The sequence below is a fragment of the Panicum virgatum genome, chromosome 5N (assembly GCF_016808335.1).
Source record: "Panicum virgatum strain AP13 chromosome 5N, P.virgatum_v5, whole genome shotgun sequence".
Lineage (NCBI taxonomy): Eukaryota > Viridiplantae > Streptophyta > Magnoliopsida > Poales > Poaceae > Panicum > Panicum virgatum.
In genome coordinates, this window is record NC_053149.1 from 14,111,406 (window position 1) to 14,132,741 (window position 21,336).

The window sequence follows — 21,336 nt, forward strand, 5'->3', positions numbered from 1 at the left end:
GAACCAAACTAAAAATTTTGATGGAAATCTTACTTGTTTTAGAAATAGGGTATATAATATAATAAAATAAAATAAAGTAGTTTAACTAGACTTTTTTAGTTCAGAACAAGAACAGAGAGGGCTCAACCAGTCCACATCTCCAACGCCAAAAAAAAATCTATGCCTAAATGACTAGCTAGCCCTTGGAATTCTTGGAGTTCAAACTCTGCCAAGCAGGCCCACAATAAAGTGTATTATATATACATGATTATAAGCTAGAGACTCGCATATATATGGCTGAACATGTGGTCATTATCCAGTTATTATTAGTAGGGCACAGTGTACCAGCAGCTCCCCGTCCGTGGAACGGAAAAGGTCAATCATCATATCCAAACTGGGTAAAGTTATTATTTGTTAGACAGTTAGTTATCGTGCATGTATGTAACGACCAGCTTGGATGCAGGTCAATATAGATCACACATCATTAGGTGGTTCGTGGCCGTGCGTCTCTGTCAAAGAAAAAAAAAGAAAGGTGGTTATGATGATCGCGTCATGTCTCTTCATCCATCCATCCACCCATCACTCCTAGATAAAGGGTCATTCATCCCTGGCGTTAGTACCGGCTGCATTTTCAACCGGTACTAACATATGATTTTACTACCGGTCGTATAAAATAGTGCCTCAGGGAGTACTTAGTACCGGCTAAGAGTACGAAACTGAGATCCTCCTACAACGTCTAGATTTTTTAGAGGCAATTTAGTACCGGTTGGTGGCTCCAACCGGTACTAAATTGTATAAATTGAATTTAGTACCGGCTGGAGCCACCAGCCGGTACATAAATTCTCAAATTAGTATCAGTTGGAGAGGCAACCCGGTACTAATATCAACCACGCCGACACTCCACACATTTATCTCTCCTTTCCCACCAGCCTTATCCATCACTGCCATTATTTCCCCCACCACACCGGCCGGCTCCTTCCTCCCACCCTCCTCTCTCACTACCGAAGGGGGCAACGCGAGGGGGCCTTCCCCAGCGGCCGCCGGTGCGCAAGGGGGGCAGAGGCCTTCCCCGGCCGCTGTCGGTGCGTGGGTGGCCTGGAGGCTGCGGCACCGCCGGTGTGCGGGTGGCGTGGAGCGCGCCGACCACCAAGGGAGCGGGCCGCCGGTGTGCGGGGGCCATCCCTAGCCCCCAGGGAATAGAGGCACGGAAAGCTTCTCCGACAGCCATCGGAGTGCGGGTAGCGTGGAGGCCGCTGGCGGGGCGCGGCACCGCCGGCCACCGGCTGCGCGCGGGTGGCACGGAGGCCACCGGCGCCCAAGGGATCCGGGCCACGGACGCGCAGGGGCCTTCCCCAGCCTCCAGGAGCAGGGGGCGGCGCAAGGCTGCGCGGAGTCCACTGGCGCCCAAGGGAGCCGGGCCGCCGACGCGCTGGGGCCTTCCCAGCCTCCAGGGAGCAGGGGGCGGCGCGAGGGGGCCTTCCCAGTGGTCGCTGGTGCGCGGAGGCCGACCTCGGCCGCCGCCGGCCAGCGGGGGGAGCGGAGGCTGCCAGCCACCAAGCGTGCACAGGGAGCTCCATGTGATTATGCGATTGTGAATGTTTTGATTGTTATGAAACTGACTATGTGAAATCTATGATTGTGGTTCATGTATTCTTGTGAAATCCATAACTAGTTCATATGAAATCTGTAACTATTTCATGTGATTATGATTTTTTTGTGATTCTTGTGATTCATGTGATTGTGAATGAAGTGGTAGCCGGCGCTATGTGGAAAAGAAAAGAAAAGAAAGTGAAAAAAGAAAAGGTAAAGAAAAAAAGCTACGCGTGTCATGACAAGCAATTTAGTACCGGTCGGTAACACCGACCGGTACTATACACTCCATTTAGTACTGGTCGCTCCGCCTATTTAGTACCGACAGGCCGGTACCGGGTGAGGAACCGGTACTAACTATGGTTTCCCGTCCGGTAGTGTGGAGTTTTCTAGCAGTGCATGGAGCAGCTGGCTCGTAAGCTTAACCTCGTCATCATCATTTGAGGCACGAGCAGGCTCTAGCTCCCTCTAGGTCATCATGCCCCTCCAGCTCTCTTAGCAAATTGCAAACGAAATGATGTGTTCCCTCACTTCGTTGTACTTGCAAAAAAGTAATTAACTTTCTCATGCCCAATCAACAAATGGTAAGATTAGCACTTATTAATTATGGAAAGAGCTGAAGAAGATAAACCCTTGTCCCAAGATCAGATGAGAAACATGCACACACATATATGGCTTTTGCTACGGTACACCAATTACCTCATAGGAGGTAAGAATTCAAATAAATCTAAACCGTTGATTATTAGGAGAGATGAAAATAATTAACTAATGAAAAAATAGAAACAAACCGGATATTCTAATTAACACCATCCTTTTCCGTGGATTTAGCACGGACCTGCATGCATGTGTGCATGTATACATGCATGATAAAATCTAACTCCCCCATTTATAGTTAGGATTATTGCTAGTTTGTTACATGTTGATAGTTGCGTAGTATGAGTAGGAAAATTAGTTACTCGCCTCGATCGTGCATGGGACAAGCCAACGTTCATATATGCATGCAGCCGCGCGCCATGGAAATTTAGCCGAGATTTTATTTATTTATTTATTTTGCAAGTTTACACATGCCACGTTAGATCATGTTACGGAAATTATAGCAGGTTAGGGTTACATATATATATTTTCAAAGATATCACGTGTATAGAAGGTTAGGAAAATTTCCATGGCACATTGATCACGTCTTAATCCCTCCCATATGCATGTTACGTCTGGTATGCATTCATGTCATATTTCAAAAATAAAACGTTGCACATGTCAGGATCCTACACGTGTGCATGTAAGGATCTATCAGTTAGGCATTATTAATGTACGCATCCACGTTTTGGCTAATTGCAAAATATTTTGACTAGCTAATAGATCTAATTGCAAGATATTTTGACTCACATGAGAATTATTTGTTGTATGAATCATTCCTAGGATAATGAATTCAAAAATTACGAAATAAATGTTACAGCTCATATATGTCACGTTATGAAAAACATGTTACAACTCGCCCATGTCATGTTAGGAAAAAAAAAGATGTTACAACTGACCCATCTCATATGTATTATAAGATCTACTAGATATTTAGATGACAAGACATGTCATTTTTTTCTAACAAATCCATGTCACAAGATATATTGGCAAATGTCCCGTGACGAGATGGCAAAAGAATTATATGGGTATGTGATGACGTGCATAGAGGGATATATAAAAAAGTCTTCCTTGTCTCAATTTAATGGCCGGCACATCATGCAGAAAAAAACAGAAATTTGATTGGCAAATGTCACCTAATGGCAAAAAAAAACGTTACATGCAATTTGCTGGGTATGTCACGTGTATGGAGCGGATAAATAATGTTTCTTGGCTCAATTTAATGGCCGGTACAACACATAGGAAAAACAGAAATTTGATATCTCAACGAATCATGCATGCAACTTAGATCTAATCCTCTATTTTGTGATCTAAAATATATAAAATAAACATTAAAACTATTACCTCCTAAGAGGTAATATGTCATTAGATCAACGGTCTACAGTCATTTCGGAGTACCATAGCAACGCCCCACATATATATATATATATAGGTCATTCCAGCAATGCCTAGCTATGTAGCTATATATAGATCCTATGTGGAAATATGATTGACGCCCATCTCAGGAGTCAAAGTGGTCACCCCAGATTCCACGGAGAGTGTGCCCATCGGTGGCCGGTGGAGCAGGTAAAAAGACCAGTACAGGTATAGCCAGATGGAAGCAGACGACTGCAGCAAGAGTTGGTTACGATAGGCAGGCCCCATGTAGTTGGTACACTCTTAACTTCTTAAGAGCGCCATCTGTGCTTACATGATTGTGTACTTTATTTTACTTTTAATTCTCAGGCATTTAGGGCTACGAAAATTTTGGGTTGTATATGTGGAGTAGCTAGATCCTAGATGTGATTTTTCTAAATGAATGGGTATGATGAGGATAGTCGTCCAACTACTTTTCGTGGCTCATTGTGTTTGAGTTCTCTTTGCCTTCGTTTTTGAGTTTAAGAAAGTTGGAGTTGGGGTGGAGTCATGTAGTTATATGATCATCAATTTAATCTATTAGACTGCTTGATGAATATTAGCGACTATATATTTTGCAATATATATGAAAGCTGCTTGATTTTTATTTTTGTTTTTTACTCTTTATAAGCTGGGACTAGCCTCCTTTCTTCTCTGTCGTCTACATTTATGTAACGAACGAGTGAGGTGACCCGCATATTTGTGCGGTTAGTATTAATATTCTAAATATATTTTATATTTTATATTTAATTATTATTTATAAATTTAAATTTTTCTCATCACATGCTACTTGTTTCAGTAACCAAGAGTGCTTCTCTGTTGCTAGTGCAATGCTGCCTCCTTTTGCTTACATATTTCTTTGTCAGTGATGTGGCCGCATGGCAAGCACACATTCCTAATCCTATCATGACTGCATATCTCATCGATCTTAGCTACTACCATTTGTTGTAGTATTAGTAACATGTTTCTTATTTGCCAGCCCTTGCAGTGATGCTGGTGTCGGTGTTTACCGCCAAGCCTGCTTAGGGATACCCTTAGCAGTAAGGTTTGTAGGTAGGGATCGACTGCTCTGGAACTCGATGGTGCAAGAAACACAAAGATTTAGACAGGTTCGGGCCGCGAGTTGCGTAATGCCCTACGTCTTGTGTGGTGGTTTGTATTACCATAGGTGTTGATATCTTTCGAGGGGGTACCTGCCCGCCCTTATATATCCGGGGGGACAGGTTTACATAGAAAGTCCTAGCCGAGTTCAGTTGGAGTCCTACTACAACACGATTGGGTAGTTTCCTTTGTACTGCAACTAGTTCTATATGCCTTACTCTAGAACATTCTATGCCTACAAGCAGTCCCGCTGCCCCAGGTTTGACAAGCCCCCGAGCTCTTCGTAGTCGAGTTCTTCAGGCATCGAGTACTTGGCTGGTCGTCTTCGAGTACTTCAAGTAGTCAGAACATCTTCCGGGCCTTCTTTCAGTTACGTCGAGTAGTCCTCCAAGTATTTCTGGTTGCTTCGAGGCTGTGAGGTGCTCAAGCCCCGAAATCTTAATCATATATGGTGCGCGAAGTACTCGCGCTCCATATGGAGTAGCCCCCGAGCCTTAGGTTGAATCGCAGAATCAGGCTGATGGTCACTTCAGTCTTTTTTCTTCTTTATTTTCCAAAAATTTGAAAAATAAATCTCTGATACACATATCCCGCAGCCCCCGAGTCTTGAATTTAAATCTCTTCATTTAGATTTAAGAATCAAAGTAAACTCGTGGCAAAACAAATAATGAAAACTTCCCTTAAAAGGAAAGAATCCATTGATATCCTAAATATTCACGAAATTGCCACCAGATACCGTATAAATCCGTCTGGTAACTTATGAGGGTTTTACCCCTTGAACTCCTGGCCGCCGTCAAACTCAGAATTCACCCTTTTCCTCTCTCAGTGAGATCCATAGCCCCTCGAGCCTAAACTCATGACTTTGAGATGGCTCCGAAGAAGGACAAATCCAAGGTTGAAGACGAAGCAGTTGCCAATATGTCAACAGATTGGCGCAAAAGCAAAATATCTGAATCAGCGGTACAAGAATTGGAGAATTTGGGTCTCCTCCAGACTCAGGGTGTGATCCAATGGCATGCAGGGGAAGGAGAAGATTACCCCATGGAAGGTACCCTCGAGACCGTTGTATTCCGTAATTTCGTGGAATGTGGTCTTGCGCTTCCCGTATCGGAATTTTTCTATGCTCTTTTGCAGTTTTGGGGAATCCAACTGCACCATTTGACTCCTCAATCTATTTTGCATCTTTCCATTTTTACCCATTTCTGCGAAGCATTCCTTGGCATTCTTCCTCACTTTCACCTTTTCCAACACTTTTTTACTCTTATTCTCGTTCCGAACTCCGCCAAACCCGCCGTTGTCGGGGGTTATGAATTAGTACTCCGTCCTGAGACCCGAGACGAGTACTTGGCTTATGATCCAGCGGGTAAGGGAGACGAGTGGAAGAAATTTTGGTTTCATGTTGGGAACTTTGAATCTCCACTTCCAGAAAGGATTCCCGGTGCCCCCCAAGTCTAAGAAAACTGGACAAGTAAAGGACCTGGTGGCCAACAAGTCGAGTGCCTCCGTAGAGTCATTGCACAGGTAAAAAATAAGGGAGTTACTAGAGATCACGTGGTTTTCTCCTTTGTGAGCCGTCGAATCCAGCCTCTGCAACATCGACAACATCCGTCCTTCAGATATGAAGGATTAGAAGATGCTACCAGAATGTCACCGGAGCCAATGGCGGAATCCAAAGTAATCAGAAGATGTTGTAAAGTACTCGACAATTTTGACAGATCCTTGAAGCTCCCAATACTTTTCTGGGCCAAGAATCCTCCCGAAAATGCATGGGTAAGTGTTGAAAAACACCGCCGAGTACTTGTAATTAAAGTTTTTAACTTCTGATGGATCCTTGCTTCTTTTGCAGAAAAATTACAAGATGTGGTATTGTATGCCTCCGACTTCAGTAGATACTGCTTCTGATGGCCGCAAGAAACGGAAGACAACTCTGGTTCTTTGTTGCAGAGAAAGATTCCTCGTGTTGATGCTGGCCAGTAAGAATCTGATATTCTTTTGATTTCATCCTACTTGCCTCAGCTTTCTTATTACAACTCTTGTTTGGCTTAGGATCCAATATCTACCAGCACATGAGAAAGATCAAATCCAAGACTTTCGTAACTGGGTGCAGAGCAGTTCGGAAGGAACTAGTCGATCAGCCCCCGAGTCGCCAGTAATTGGGTTGATCGAGAACCCATCCGCCAGTTTGCCAAATGCAAACACGGCCGGGATATCAAATGAGCCAAATCCTCAAGCACCCGAACGTACTCCTGCAGCTGCTCAGGGTGCCTCCAATGCTGATGGGGCTGGCAGTAGTGGAGCTCAAGGGTCAAGAGGTCCTGCCGTTCGACTAGTGCTTTTTCAATCTATGCCACAATCAACCCAGGAGGGATTGGGAAAGGAACTGTTTGATGATTCATTGTTGTCCGTAGACAATGTAAAGAAGCTTGCTGACTATATGCAATGGAGCTTTAAATATACCAAGGTGAGTCTTCTGCTGCTACTTGTCTTTTTCGAGTAGTTGGTGATGTCTGACTAATCTTGCTTTGTATGTTACAGGATGTCGCCAATCGATCCTTCCTGAAGTCTCATGCTTTATATAAGACTGTCGACAACCGAAAAACCTTGGAGCAGCAGAATGCCCTAATTGCCAAACGACTAGATGAATCCCTTGCTGCTCGGAACAACCTATATGAAGCAAACCGAAAGCATCATCTAGAACTTTGTGATATGAAGCGGCAGATCAAGGGCCTCGAAGAAGAAAGATCAAAGCTCCAGGAAGAGAACTCAAAGCTTCAAGAACAGTTGCAGATTGCTCAAGCTTGTGAGTATTCAATATTTTGTCTTGATATTGCTTTGCCAATAATATTTTACTGAAATATCCTTCCATCAGGTTCTGCAGGTGACCATACTCGACTGATAGCAGCAGCTCGGGTCATTGTGGATATGGTTGATCCTGAAGAGGGATCGTCAAATAGCAAGTCCTTGGTAGAGCGTTTAGAAGAGGCTCCCAGGAGGATCTTTGATGTCATGACGGCTACCTCCAAGAATTATCTGACCCACATGATAGGAGTTGTCAAATCTTACTTGCCTCAGTTCAATTTAGCTCCCATAGCTAAAGGAATAGCTCCCGATTGTTCTGATGAGAAATTTCAGGACTACTGTAAAGAATCAGAAGTGATTGCTGAGGAAATTCTAAAGAACTTGGCAGAGTAAACTGCTTGTAACAACTCATTATCTTTGTAAACATTGCTCTTATCCTATTGGTATGTTTTCAGAAATATTATCTGATACCGTAGGATATATACAAACTGCTCGAGTAATCGAGTAGAATGCTTGCATGGAGTAATCTTTATAGTTGATCAGTTAGGATGAATCCTGTCGGTTTACCCAAATAGAAAGACTGCAAAGATATCCATAAACTACTCGAGCAAGCGAGTAGTGTATCCTAACCAGGGATTGGAGTAGTTTTTAAGATAGATCTGTTAGGATGAACTCCGTCGAGTTATCCAAGATGAAACCATCTTAAAGATATCCAATACCTATTCGAGCTTGCGAATAGAGTGTCTAACTTGTCGACTGGAGTAACTACTAAGATTGACCTGTTAGGATGAACCTCGTCAGGTTACCCAAGATGGATAAAATGTAGTAGTATCCATAATATACTCGAGCAAGCGAGTAGTTTTGCCTTTAAAGCAAGGCTGGAGTTTCTTATAGTTGACATGTTAGGATGAACTCCGTCGAGTTACCCAAGATGGACAACTAGTAAAGGTATCCATACACCTTCTCGAGCTAGACGAGCAGGTTGTGCCCTTATATTAAGGACAAGGATGTGGCTTGTGTAGTTATCCTGATGGAAAACTGTGTAAACTATCCTAAACATGTGAAGCTGTCAGATTGAAAAACTGCCTTTAATATAGTCAATGAGCTGGTAAAAAAACCCTAGCTTTATTAAAGAAATCAACTGACATCACCATGTTGCTTGGATCAAGGATAGAACTTGCGTAAGTGCTCAATATTCCAGGAATTCGGTACCTCATTGCCATCTGCATCAGTGATTCTGTATGATCCTGGTCTTGTAACCTTGGTTACGATGAAAGGACCTTCCCATCTGGAATTTAACTTGTGCAATTCCGTCTCATCTTGGATCCTTCGTAATACTAGATCTCCAACGTTGAAAGAGTTTTGCTGAACATTGCGATGATGATAGCGTCTGACTCATTGAAGATATCAAGCCGATTGAGTTAAAGCATTGACTCTGGCATCTTCGACTGAATTTCAAGTTGTCGAGCTTCATCTGCTTATCCTTTTTGATAATCTTCTACTCTTGGAGATCTCCACATGATATCTGCAGGTAGTATAGCCTCTTACCCGTAAGTGAGGAAGAAAGGAGATTGTCCAGTTGCTTTGCTAGGCTGCATTCACAGCCCCCATACCACATGGGGTAATTCTTGAATCCACTTGCCACCTTTCTTGGTGTTGGCGTCGTAGAGTCTTTTCTTCAAGCCATCGAGTACTAAGCCATTGATGCGCTCTACTTGACCGTTTGCCCGAGGATGAGCTACTGAAGCATATTTGACCTCGATGCAGGAGTTGTCGCAGAAATCCCAAAAAGATTGTGACGTGAAATTAGAGCCAAGATCCGTAATGATGGTGTGAGGAAAGCCAAATCGGTGGATAATGTCGGAGATGAAATCCACTGCTTTGTCGGATAAGATCTTGACAATGGGCTTGTACTCGATCCACTTGGTAAACTTGTCGACTGCTACCAGCACATGATTGAATCCTCCTGGAGCTACGGTTAATGGTCCGATCATGTCTAAGTTCCAACAGGCGAACGACCATGATGGAGGGATTGTTATCAAGTTGTGTGCTGAGACGTGAGTCTTTTTGCCAAAAAATTGGTAGCCAGGGCATCGTCTGACAAGGTCTTCTGCGTCTGAAATGGCTGTTGGCCAGAAGAAACTTGACCTGTAAGCCTTGCCGACTAGTGTCCTTGATGCGGCGTGGTTGCCGCAAACTCCTTCGTGTATCTCTCTGAGGATTTCTTTGCCTTCTTCAAGGGTAACACATTTCATGAGGATGTTAGAAGTGGAGCGCTTGTATAGGTTGTTGCCGATGAGGACGAAACCCTTGCTACGCCTGATGATGCGGGCAGCTTAAACGCTTTTAGAATCGACATGTGGTGGAAGCTTGAACTCCTTGATGAAGTCGATAAACTGGGTCCGTCAATCTACTTCGATCATCAGTACCTCTCTAACTGTGGCCGGGGCCTCCGTGTCAGTGGCTTGTTGGCTTTGTACCTTGACTGATGGATGATGAAGTTCATGGACAAAAACTCCCGGTGGAACAGCTGCTCGAGTAGATCCAAGTTTGGAAAGGACATCGGCTCCCACGTTGTTGTCACGATCTACGTGGTGGATTTCCAGTCTTGAGAACTTGTTTTCAAGCTTTCTGATTTCCTCAACGTATGCGTCCATTGTATCCTTGTTGATATCTCATTCTTTGTTAACTTGCTGAACGACGAGTAGAGAATCGCCGTAAACAAGTAGTCGCTTGATGCCGAGGGAGACTGCTAGTCGAAGGCTATGTAGCAGTGCCTCGTATTCAGCTTCATTGTTGGAGACCTTGAACAAGATTTAGAGCACATACTTTAATTTTTCTCCCTTGGGGGAGATGAACAGAACTCCCGCGCCACCTCCGTCGAGCTTGAGTGAGCCATCAAAGTATATCACCCAATGCTCTGGAATGTTATGAGGTGCTGGGATTTGATTTTCTCGTCATTCAGCTAAGAAGTCGACTAGTGCATGTGACTTGATTGCTGTTCTTGGCTTGAAGTTGATTTCCAAAGCTCCCAGTTCGACTGCCCACTTTGAAATTCGTCCAGTGGCATTCCGATTGTGGAGTATATCCCCCAATGGGAAGTCAGTTACTACTGAGATTTTGTACTCGTTGAAGTAATGTCGAAGCTTCCTGGAGGTGATTAGAATTTCATACAGAAGTTTCTGAATTGATGGATATCTAACCTTTGATTCAGAGAGTACTTCACTGATGAAGTAAACTGGCCTCTGGACACCATAGGCGTGGCCTTCCTCCGGGCGTTCGACTATTATCGCCGTACTGGCTACATGAGTAGTCGCAGCGATGTAGAGGAGCAGTTCCTCGCCAGGTAGTGGAAGTGTTAGATTCGGCGGAGTCTGGAGATGATGCTTGAGGTTCTCGAGTGCTTCCGCAGCTTCTGTAGTCCACTCGAATTTGTCTTGTCGCTTTAGGAGCTTGAAGAATTTGTCCTGTAAGCTTCTGGACGTCCTTGATAGTAGTTGGAGCATCCATGGCTATGATGGCATTGATCTTCTCTGTATTGGCCTCGATTCCTCGATTATTGACGATGAATCCAAGTAGTTTTCCAGATGGTACGCCAAGGACGCACTTGGTTGGGTTAAGTTTCCAACGAAATTTTCGGAGGCTGTTGAAGGTCTCTTCCAAGTCAGTAATGAATTGATCCTGGGTCTTTGTTTTGATGACAACATCGTCGACATAGGCTTCAACATTGCGATATAACTGGTCGGCAAAGCACAGTTGTATCTCACACTGGTAGGTAGCTCCAGCATTCTTCAACCCGAAAGACATGGTCTTGTAGGCGTATGCCCCGTAGGGGGTGATGAAGGTCGTCTTGATTTGGTCTTCTTCTTTCAGGGCAATCTGATGATACCCTGAGTAGCAGTTGAGGAAGGATAACATGACACATCCTGCTGTCGAGTCGATTACTTGATCAATATGTGGTAGCCCGAATGGATCCTTTGGTCAATGCTTGTTTAGATCGGTGTAGTCGACGCACATCCTCCACTCATTGTTGTTCTTCTTCTGGACGAGTACAGGGTTAGCCAACCATTCAGGATGGTAGACTTCCTTGATAGACCCTGCTGCGAGTAGTTTCACCAGCTCTTTCTTGATGGCTTCTCGCTTGTCCGGGGAGAAACGTCTCAAACGTTGCTTTTTTGGTGTGGCTTTAGGGTCGACCTTCAAGGCATGCTCGATCAACTCCTTGGGACCCCCTGACATATCCGCTGGTTTCCACACGAATACGTCTCGGTTGGCCCTAAGGAAGTTGATGAGCTCGAGTTCCTATTTGTCGCCCAGTCCTGCTCCGATGATGGCGGTTTTGGAGTCGTCTCCCTCTTGTAGCTGGATCGTCTTGGTGGCCACGTCACCAGTAGGTTTAGCCGATGACTGTCTTGACTTCTTGGAAGGCATCGACTCCTTGAGTGAGAGTTCCTTAGCAGCAGCAAGTATTTCGCTGACTGACCTAGGGACCCGGATTGTGGCAGCATGATCTATTGCTTCCTTGTCGCATTCGAAGGACTTGAGGAGGTCTCCATGTAAGGAAAGTACTCCTGTGTTGCCTAGCATCTTGAGGAGCAGGTATACATAATATGGTACTGCCATGAACTTGGCTAGCGCTGGTCTTCCTAGGATAGCATGGTAGGAAGATTCAAAGTCAGCTACTTCGAATTTGATGTATTCTGTCCGGAAGTTTTGTTCTGTACCGAATGTGACCGAGAGAGTAACCGAGCCAATTGGTGTAGAGAAATTCCCGGGGATAATGCCATAGAATGGAGCCTTGCTGGGAGTGAGTAGACTCATATAGTTGATGCCCATCTTCGCCAATGTGCTTGCGAAGATTAGGTTGAGCCCGCTTCCGCCGTCGATGAGTACTCGAGTGAGCTTGGAGCCTTGGACGACTGGGTCGAGTACTAGCGGGAACTTTCCAGGTTCAAAGAAGCTGGTCCATTGATTTTCCCTGGAGAAGGTAATGGGGACCTCGCTGTATTTCAGTGGCCTCTGAATTGCTGGCTCGACTAAGAGTATCTCTCAGAGTAGGAGCTCCTAGGCTCGCTTGGAGAAGCTGGGATCTCCTCCAAATATGACGTTGACGATATTTTGTTGTTGTTGGAAACCATCATGGTCTTTCTTATCGTCTTCATCATCTTTGTCTTGTTCTTTCTTAGGAGCGACTGCAGGTGCCGACTGGAAAGATTTGCGTAGGATCATGCACTCCCACATCGAGTGGTTGCTCTTGGGGTGGATTGGACATCTCTTGTTGTGAAGAATCTTGTCGAACTGGTCTTGCGGCTTGTCGCCCTTTTTACCACGCGGGGTGCGATCCATAGTGCCGACGGTGTCATCAGGCTTGCATTTACGCGCAGGATCCCACTGGTTGCTGGGCCATCCACGGTCGTTGTGGTGCTTCCCGTTGTTGTCGTTGTTACGACGTGGAAAGTGACTGCGTTCTTGATCTTCTTCGTCTGCCCAGCGATGCATCATGTCTCGTAAATCCACCACTATTTTGGGGCGGTTACGCCCGAAGTCACGGTATAGAGACTGGACGGTGATGCCGCTCTGGAAGTAGTCGATGACGTCGTCGTCGGCGACATTGGGGATGGTGGCTCTTGTGTCGAAGAAGCGCTTGACGTAGGATCTGATCGACTCGCCTTGCTCCTGCTTGCACATGGACAGAGCGTGTCGAGTAGCTACTCAGTGTAGCGACCCTTTGAAGTTGTCGATGAAGGCCTTCTTGAGGTCATCCCACGAGTGTATGGACTCGCGCGCCAACTTTCGAGCCACATGAGGGGTGCGGGCTCCAAGGCCATCGGGAAGTAGAGGACCTTGGTGTTGGTGTCTCCCCCTGCAACACTAACAGCGGTCGAGTATAAACGTAACCATTGAGCAGGGTCTTGCTTACCGTCGTACTTTTGGATGTTCGTTGGCTTGAATTCCTTTGGGTACTCGATGTTGTCGAAGACTCTGCTAAGGGCTTGGAAGCTATCAGAGTTATCCGCAAGCTGTGATCTGCGTCTTGTGTTGATGATGTCCCGTGTGTCCACTATGGAATTGGCTACTTCCTCCCTGTTGTGCCCGCGGTTGTTGTTGTTGCGATTTGGCTGAGGCCCAGGAGCTTGGTTGCCGGTGGTTGGCCACCCCTGGGTCAATGGTTACTTGTAACTTCCTGATCCTCTTGATTTCATTGATTTTGCTGCTCCAGCTGTTGTTGACGATGGTGGCCTCCAGGAGTTCGGCTTGCCTGAGGTATGACTGTTGTAGTCGCCCTTGATCGTGTACCATGAAGTGAGGACAATGGGTTTTGTCTGTTGAGTTGTTCAACAGCATTCTTGGTAAGGTTTATGACTCGTTCCATCTCTGGGTTTCAAGGCATTTGCATGAGTCACAGGGTTGCTTATGTCATTGCAGCGATTGGTGTCCTGAAGACAGGGTCTGCGACATTGTTGAATTCGTTGTTGAGGTTGCGCGGAGGAAGACGAGCACGTTTGGCCGCATGAACCCTGTGCTCCCCTTTACGTTGATTTCTTGCCCTCCGGGCTGTGCGAGTAGCTTCATCTTCATCTTGTGGAGCGTCTTGGGTCAGATTGTCTGCTAAAATCTAATCCAAGGTTTCATTTGGATCATGCTGACTAGCTTCGGGTTGTTGGATGATCACTGGAACCAAACATTCGGGAGAGAAACTTTCCAGGTCTGAGTCGTAATCAGCTAGGACAGTTTCTACGGAGCCAGTCTCCCTCTTGGTTACGAGGGGAGTACCGTGTTGAAACGGAAGATTGTCAATGCTGGCAACTTTCCGAAGGTTGTCAAGTAGTTCCGCGAGAGTATGGCTTTGGCAATATTTGAGTTGAATCTTTGCCAGCGCATTGGTGATGAAATCCAGACTGTCTTGAGATGACCTGACTGGATCTGAATATACGTCGAAAACGGATGCCTCCCGGCTAGCGGTGACTGAGTATTTTACGACACGGAGTAGGTGATCCAAGCTATTTTCATAGATGGATCTGATAATCTGTTGGTAGGCAGATGATGAATTGCGCAAGCCAAATACGGGTTGAGCAAGAGGAGTCCCAATCCGAGTAGATTTCGGTTTGAGATCAATCTGAGTCCGAGTGGAACTCGAGTTGTCTTCGAGTTTCGCCTCGATCTCCTTGGCGAGGTCGGGAAGCAACATGATGCCACGATCGTCAGATCTGGCAAGTTTGCTGGAGTCTTCCGACGTGATGATCTTCAGCGCGGGTAAGTTGGTTAGGTGGCTATCGAAACCGCCCGAACCATTGGCGACGCAGACCCATGAGCCGAAGATGAAGGTGGCACTTTGAGGAGGCGTCATGGTGCTGAAAGCGGAGGTGGCCACCGAACTCGCCGATGAACTTGCCGACTCCCCTACCTGGTGCGCCAGCTGTCGGTATTTACCGCCAAGCCTGCTCAGGGAAACTCTTAGCAGTAAGGTTTGTAGGTAGGGATCGACTGCTCTGAAACTCGATGGTGCAAGGAACACAAAGATTTAGACATGTTCGGGCCACGAGTTGCGTAATACCCTACGTTCTGTGTGGTGGTTTGTATTGCCTTAGGTGTTGATATCTTTCCACTACAAGAAAAGTAAGCATCCGTGACGAAAATTATTATGATAGATGTTAGAAATGTCATAGAATAACGGCTATTCTGTGACGATTTTAGTATTTTCGTCAAAAAGTTGAGGCTATCAGTAATTTGTGACGAACATGAATTTATCATCATAAAAGATTCAATAATTTGTGACGATTTTAAATATTTGTCATGGAAAAGCTAATCATTTATGACGATTAATTTATGACGAATGTGTTTTTTGTCAAAAAAAGTACAAAACTATGAATATGCCCAATATGTATTTGGACTGGCCCATCAGGTCGCCCGAACCTTGTGCTCAGGGAGCAGGGTACCAGCCCTGGCGAGTGGCGGCGGCGTGCTTGGCCAACTGCGACGACGTGCTTGGCAAAGGTTGCTGAACGCCGGCCGCGTCGAGCTGGCCAGAGCGCCCGCCGCGCTAGGGGCGCTTGGGTGTCGAGCGGAAGTTTGTATGGTAGTAAAAATTGCTGCAAATATTTAGAACTGCATGTCAAGCTATAGCTATTTTATGGTTTTGTGCACTTGGAATGGAATATGAAGTTGATTGTTGTTATATTTTGATACCTTTGAAACGGGAACCGGTGTATCAGGAATGATTAGTTTGCAATTTGGACAAAAAAATATGATATTATGTCAATTTGTAGAATTTTTTTTATCTAATTTAGATATTATTTTAATTGTTATTTAATAATTTTAGAAGACAATTGAATTAATTATTTTTGTATGTTACTTCAAAAACGGTGAAATAAAATGAAAAAATATATAGAAAAGGAATGAAATAGACCCATCTAACTACTTGAGCCCACGATCAGCCCACAACAAAGGGCACGTTGTTACCATCAGATCAAATTGGACGACCAGGATGCTCCGTACTCGGAATAAATATCTCTTGCCAGCTACTGGCGAAAACCTACCCACTGCTCACTCCTCCGCTCTCCTCCCCTCCAGATCCACCCACTACTCCTCCCAGATCCACCCGTCACGAGATCCACCCTATTCCTCTGCTCAGGATTCATGGCGCGGCTGCTCTTGCCGACCCCCACCTCGCCGGTCAAGTCCGAGCGGGCTGCAGCGCCGGTGCCGGTGGGGTAGGCGAGCGGAGGATCTCGGCAGCGGCGGCGGCATCTGCAAGAGCGGCGGCAGCACCCGGGCCGCCGACTGGCTTGGGCCTGCGGCGACGGCCCCTGCGGTGGGCTGGTTAGGTGCCGGGCGAGCGTGATGCTGCTTCCGGCCGTGCGGCAGTCCTCTCAAGGCGAGCAGGTGAGCATTTGAGAGAGCGGCACGTCGTCAGGCAGCATCTGCGAAAGGGGGCTCCAGCATCTGGTGCTCTTCAGCGGAAGCAAGTGAGTGCAAATGCGCTGAAGAAGCCGCTCTTTTTTTTGTGTTTACTATGGCTGCTAATCCATTGTTATCTTGAATAGAGCTGAGCTTACCTTCCTTGCTTCATTTCTCAATACGATGGCTAATTTACACTATTGCTGCGTCAACTAGTATATGTTTGTGAGGCTGGCGAGCTTCAGCATTGTAGTATTGTGCCATTGTTTGCTACCAATGCAAGAGCAGTAGTATTGGGCAATTTGCACTGAAGGTGTTCGATAAAAGGCCTGAAACACTCTTGTTTAGGCTAAACTTGGACGACCTAATGGTTTCTTTTTATCCGCTCATCAAATTATAGACTAGCTGCAGACACATGTCCCTTGTTGAACAATGATAGTATTGGTTTACCACCATAATGAATAATGTTATGTTCTCCATGTGAAAATGAAATTCTGTTACGTTCTCCATGTGAAAATCCATCTTGTTATATGGTATTGTGCAGCAGCTAGCAAGTGTTTGGAATAATTGCTTATTTCCATTGCTAGTAACACTAAGTAAGTTTATTGCTTCTCTGCAAGGTTTGAACTATGGGATGTAACAATTCTTTAAAAAATTATGGAATGAAACATCCCTGCAGCTGATTGCATTCAGTTATTTTATCGAGTATCGTGGACTTATTTCCAAGCTCAAGGTATTTCTACATCTCCCTCCTTGAATCCATTTACACCTTTTAATTGTGTTATTTTGGTATATTTTGCTCTCATTATTGGTTTCATGTTACAAAAGCTGAGTTAAACTTATCTGTATCAAATCATGCAGAGTGTCGACATCTGAATGGTCAGCATTCTCCAGGGTCTTAGCTGCACACTCTGCACACCATTTGTTCACATTCTGTTCTTTTATGTATATTTATATGTATATGGTGGTTGAAAATACTTGTGTGACCAAGTGATGTTTTATGAAATGGTTGTAACGGCACGTGTTGTATAAATAAAGCAATTCTAGGATAATTATATGTATTTATTGTTTTGCGTGGTTTTTATTTGTTATCCATATGTATTTTGAATAACCTTTTATGGCACTGTGGAGATCTTTTTCGTCACAGAATGGCCATGCGTGCAGAGGGTTTGTGATGTTTTGGCCCATATTGGATGACAAAAAATATCGTCATAGAATGTATAAATTTAGTGATGATAATGTAATCGTCATAGAACATATGTTTCTATGATGTTAGTGAATCGTCATAAACTAGTTCCATTCTGTGACGATTTCGTAAAGAACGTCACCAATGACATTTTCTGACGGTGGTTCTATGACGATCCTTGTGACGCAGTATAAATGTCACTATTACGCTTTTGTGATGAAAACCCATATTTTCAGTGACGATAATGGATCATCAAGGATAGTCAAATCTCTTGTAGTGTTCGAGGGGGTACTTGCCCGCCCTTATATATCCGGGGGACAGGTTTACATGGAAAGTCCTAGCTGAGTTCAGTTGGAGTCCTACTACAACACGATCGGGTAGTTCCTTTGTACTGCAACTAGTTCTATGCCTATACGAGTAGTTACAAAATAGGTAAGGTACATCCAAGTGCTATCTCTTACTCTAGAACATTCTATGCCTACAAGCAGTCCCGCTGCCCCGGGTCTGACAACTGGTCACTGCTCAGTTTAACTGACACAGTTGTTCTTTTGCTAGCTTCCCTACATTATGATCCTCTTGGTCGTTTGTTGCTACTGTGTTTAATTCTATCGTTTGTTGCATGGCGCTATGCCTCCATGGCCTAGTTTCTGTTAGGGAACAATCGATTCAAGTTTCTTACTTTTTGGAAGCCAACAAATCTCCATAGTGTAGAATACAAGATTCCGTTCATAATGTCAGCAACCTATGTTCATGTTCAAGCTTGATGAGCTTACTATACCAATCATGATCTGATCGATATTGTCCTAGTTCCTGATCTGCTTGTGGTGTTAATTATTTTTGAGCTTGTGGTGTTAATTGTGAGGTGCGATAGTGTCTTGTAGCAATGTCGGCAATAAACATTTGGAGGGTGGTAGTCTAATATAGTGCAACGCCTAAAATTTTCTTGTTTATTTTGACTAATAATAATATAATCATGAAGGTACATTTGAGATTTTGGTAATATAATAAGGTATACATGTGGTAAAATACGTTAATTATTTGTGCAGCTAGTATTCTATAGGTATGCACGATATGTAGCTTGATATGTAAAACAACAGATAGATTCATATTTATAAATAGAAATATATTTTAATGGCACTGGTGGGTAATTTATAAACATGCATGTGGGTATTTAGGATAATTTTTTGTAATGGCAGTGGTGTGTAATTTTAATTTTTTGATTAATATGTGAATTTCTAAGCCTTGAGAGCGAACATGGAGGATCCGTTTGTTAGGTGCGGTAGTGTCTTGTAGCAATGTCGGTAACAAACCTTTGGAGGGTGACAGTCTAATATAGTGTAAAGCCTAAAATTATCTTGCCTAAAATTATCTTATTTATTTTGACTAATAATAGTATAATCGTGAAGATACATTTGGGATTTTGGTAATATAATAAAATATACGTGTGGTAAAATACGTTAAGTGTTTGTGTAGCTAGTATCCTATAGGTATGCATAATATGTAGCTTGATATGCAAAACAATGGATAGATTTATATTTATAAATAGAAATATATTTTAATAGCAGTGGGTAATTTATTAACATGTATATGGGTATTTAGGTTAATTTTTTTGTAATGGCAGTGGTGTGTAATTTAATTTTTTCCGATTAATATGAGAATTTCTAGGTCTTGAGAGCGAACGTAGAGGTTCCGTTTGTTAACTGTGAGGTGCGGTAGTGTCTCGTAGCAATATCGGCAACAAACCTTTGGAGGGTGACAATCTAATATAGTGCAAAGCCTAAAATTGTCTTATTTATTTTGACTAATAATAATATAATCGTGAAGGTGCATTTGAGATTTTGGTAATATAATAAGATATACATGTGGTAAAATATGTTAATTATTTGTGTAGCTAGTATCCTATAGATATGCATGATATGTAGCTTGATACGCAAAATGATGGATAAATTTATATTTATAAATAGAAATATTTTTAATGGTACTGGTGAGTAATTTATAAACATGTATATGGGTATTTTAAACTAATTTTATTGTAATGGCGGTGGTGGGTAATTTTTTTTCGATTAATGTGGGAATTTCTAGGCCTTGAGAGCGAACGCGGAGGCTCTGTTTGTTGGCCAAATAAAATCGTGAAGGTGTATTTGAGATTTTAATAATATAATAAGTTATATGTTTGGTAAAATATGATAATTATTTGTGTAGCTAGTATCTTATAGGTATGCACGATATGTAGCTTGATATGCAGAACGATAGATAAATTTATATTTATAAATAGAAATATGTTTTAATGGCATTGCTGGATAATTTATAAACATGTATAGGGGTATTTTAGGTTAATTTTTTTGTAATGGCAGTGGTGGGTAATTTTAATTTTTTTTTCTCCGATTAACGTTAGAATTTCTAAGTCTTGAGGGCGAACGTGGAGGCTCTTGGTCAAATAATAAGATAATAGATATTGACCCACATAAAAAAGTAATATCAATTTTGCTGATACTAACTAGACAGTCTAGAGAACCAAAGGAAAAGGATTAGTCCTTCTAATTCCTATAGTAATTCTAGGCTAGAATTTGAAGTAGCAAATGTTTTCAGTTTTCTTTATGGTTATCTTGTATGCTCTCTCGAAAAGATGATATTTATGATGTAACATAAATGAGTTTTATTCTATGCATGCGTTTATAATAAAATTAAAAACAAGATCTAACCTAGAAGAGAAAAATAAGCACTCAATTAAATCCAAGTTGAACAGGACAAGAACATGAATGGCTGGAATGCACAATCACACCTCTCACCCCCACCAATTGTGCTAAGTTCACTTCATATTGTATAAAGAAACATGTGTAATTTATAGTAATTTATATCTTGCATAACTAGCTTAAAACTTTAAAAAGTGATATTACAAGGCTACCCATGCCATTTTACACTGTAATATTCACCCGCTACAACCTAGTCTTCTTTGTATATTTCTTCATCCAATGCAAGCTTGCAAGCACAGTTTCATATGTTCATCGCACGCGCGTGATAGCGTAAAGTGCTGATAAATTTCCAGAAGCGTAGAAACAAGCAAGTTTTTCTGACCATACCTTGAGGCTTGAGCGAACAGTTTCCCATCCCAGTCATCTCTTGGAAGCCAAGGCCAGTCTCCAACAGTCAACAAAAAGTAGTGGTCGTCTTCATGTCCTCTCTTCTGATCTACGATCGACTAATTGCGCAATACATTATGTCTAATCCATTATTGTTAGCTTAACCTTCCCAGCCTTCTATGCCAAGGGAACTCAATACATTAATACTCACTAATTCTATTCGTAGTTAGAGCCTCCTCCCATGCCGGCAGCCCGGGTACGATTCCCGAGGCTGGCATCGGAGGGCACCTCTGCAGCCCTCCTACTGAAAAAAAATCTATTCGTAGTAAGGTGGTGTCGAAAATCCTCTCTGCGTGCATGCTCTAATCATGCATCAAGTGTATCACCAAGAGGGGAAAAAAAGTTAAGCTCAAATTTGACATTATAAAAGGTTGAAATAGGGTTACATGTATATAACTCGTTATGAGCCCAAAAGCATATCGGAATACACATAGTAATTCAAAGGTATACTCTCCCCCCATCTCAAAATAAGTGTTCGTTTAGAAACTTAAAAATAAGCATGTTAGCCTTAATTAACTATAGCAGTTGTGATTAAAAACCGCATTGTTTATGTGGTTCCCCGGATCCTCAATATTGCAAATGCATTGGAACTAGAAAAATAACATCTAATATTTA

General features: G+C 43.4%; 1 long non-coding RNA gene across 1 annotated transcript; it reads left to right on the forward strand.

Moving 5' to 3' along the window:
* The first annotated feature begins 16,052 nt into the window (after positions 1-16,052).
* LOC120671994 lies at positions 16,053-17,479 on the forward strand. Its single transcript, XR_005673923.1, has 3 exons — positions 16,053-16,463; positions 17,016-17,128; positions 17,257-17,479. It is a non-coding gene; the product is annotated as an uncharacterized LOC120671994 (long non-coding RNA).
* Positions 17,480-21,336: the final 3,857 nt, after the last annotated feature.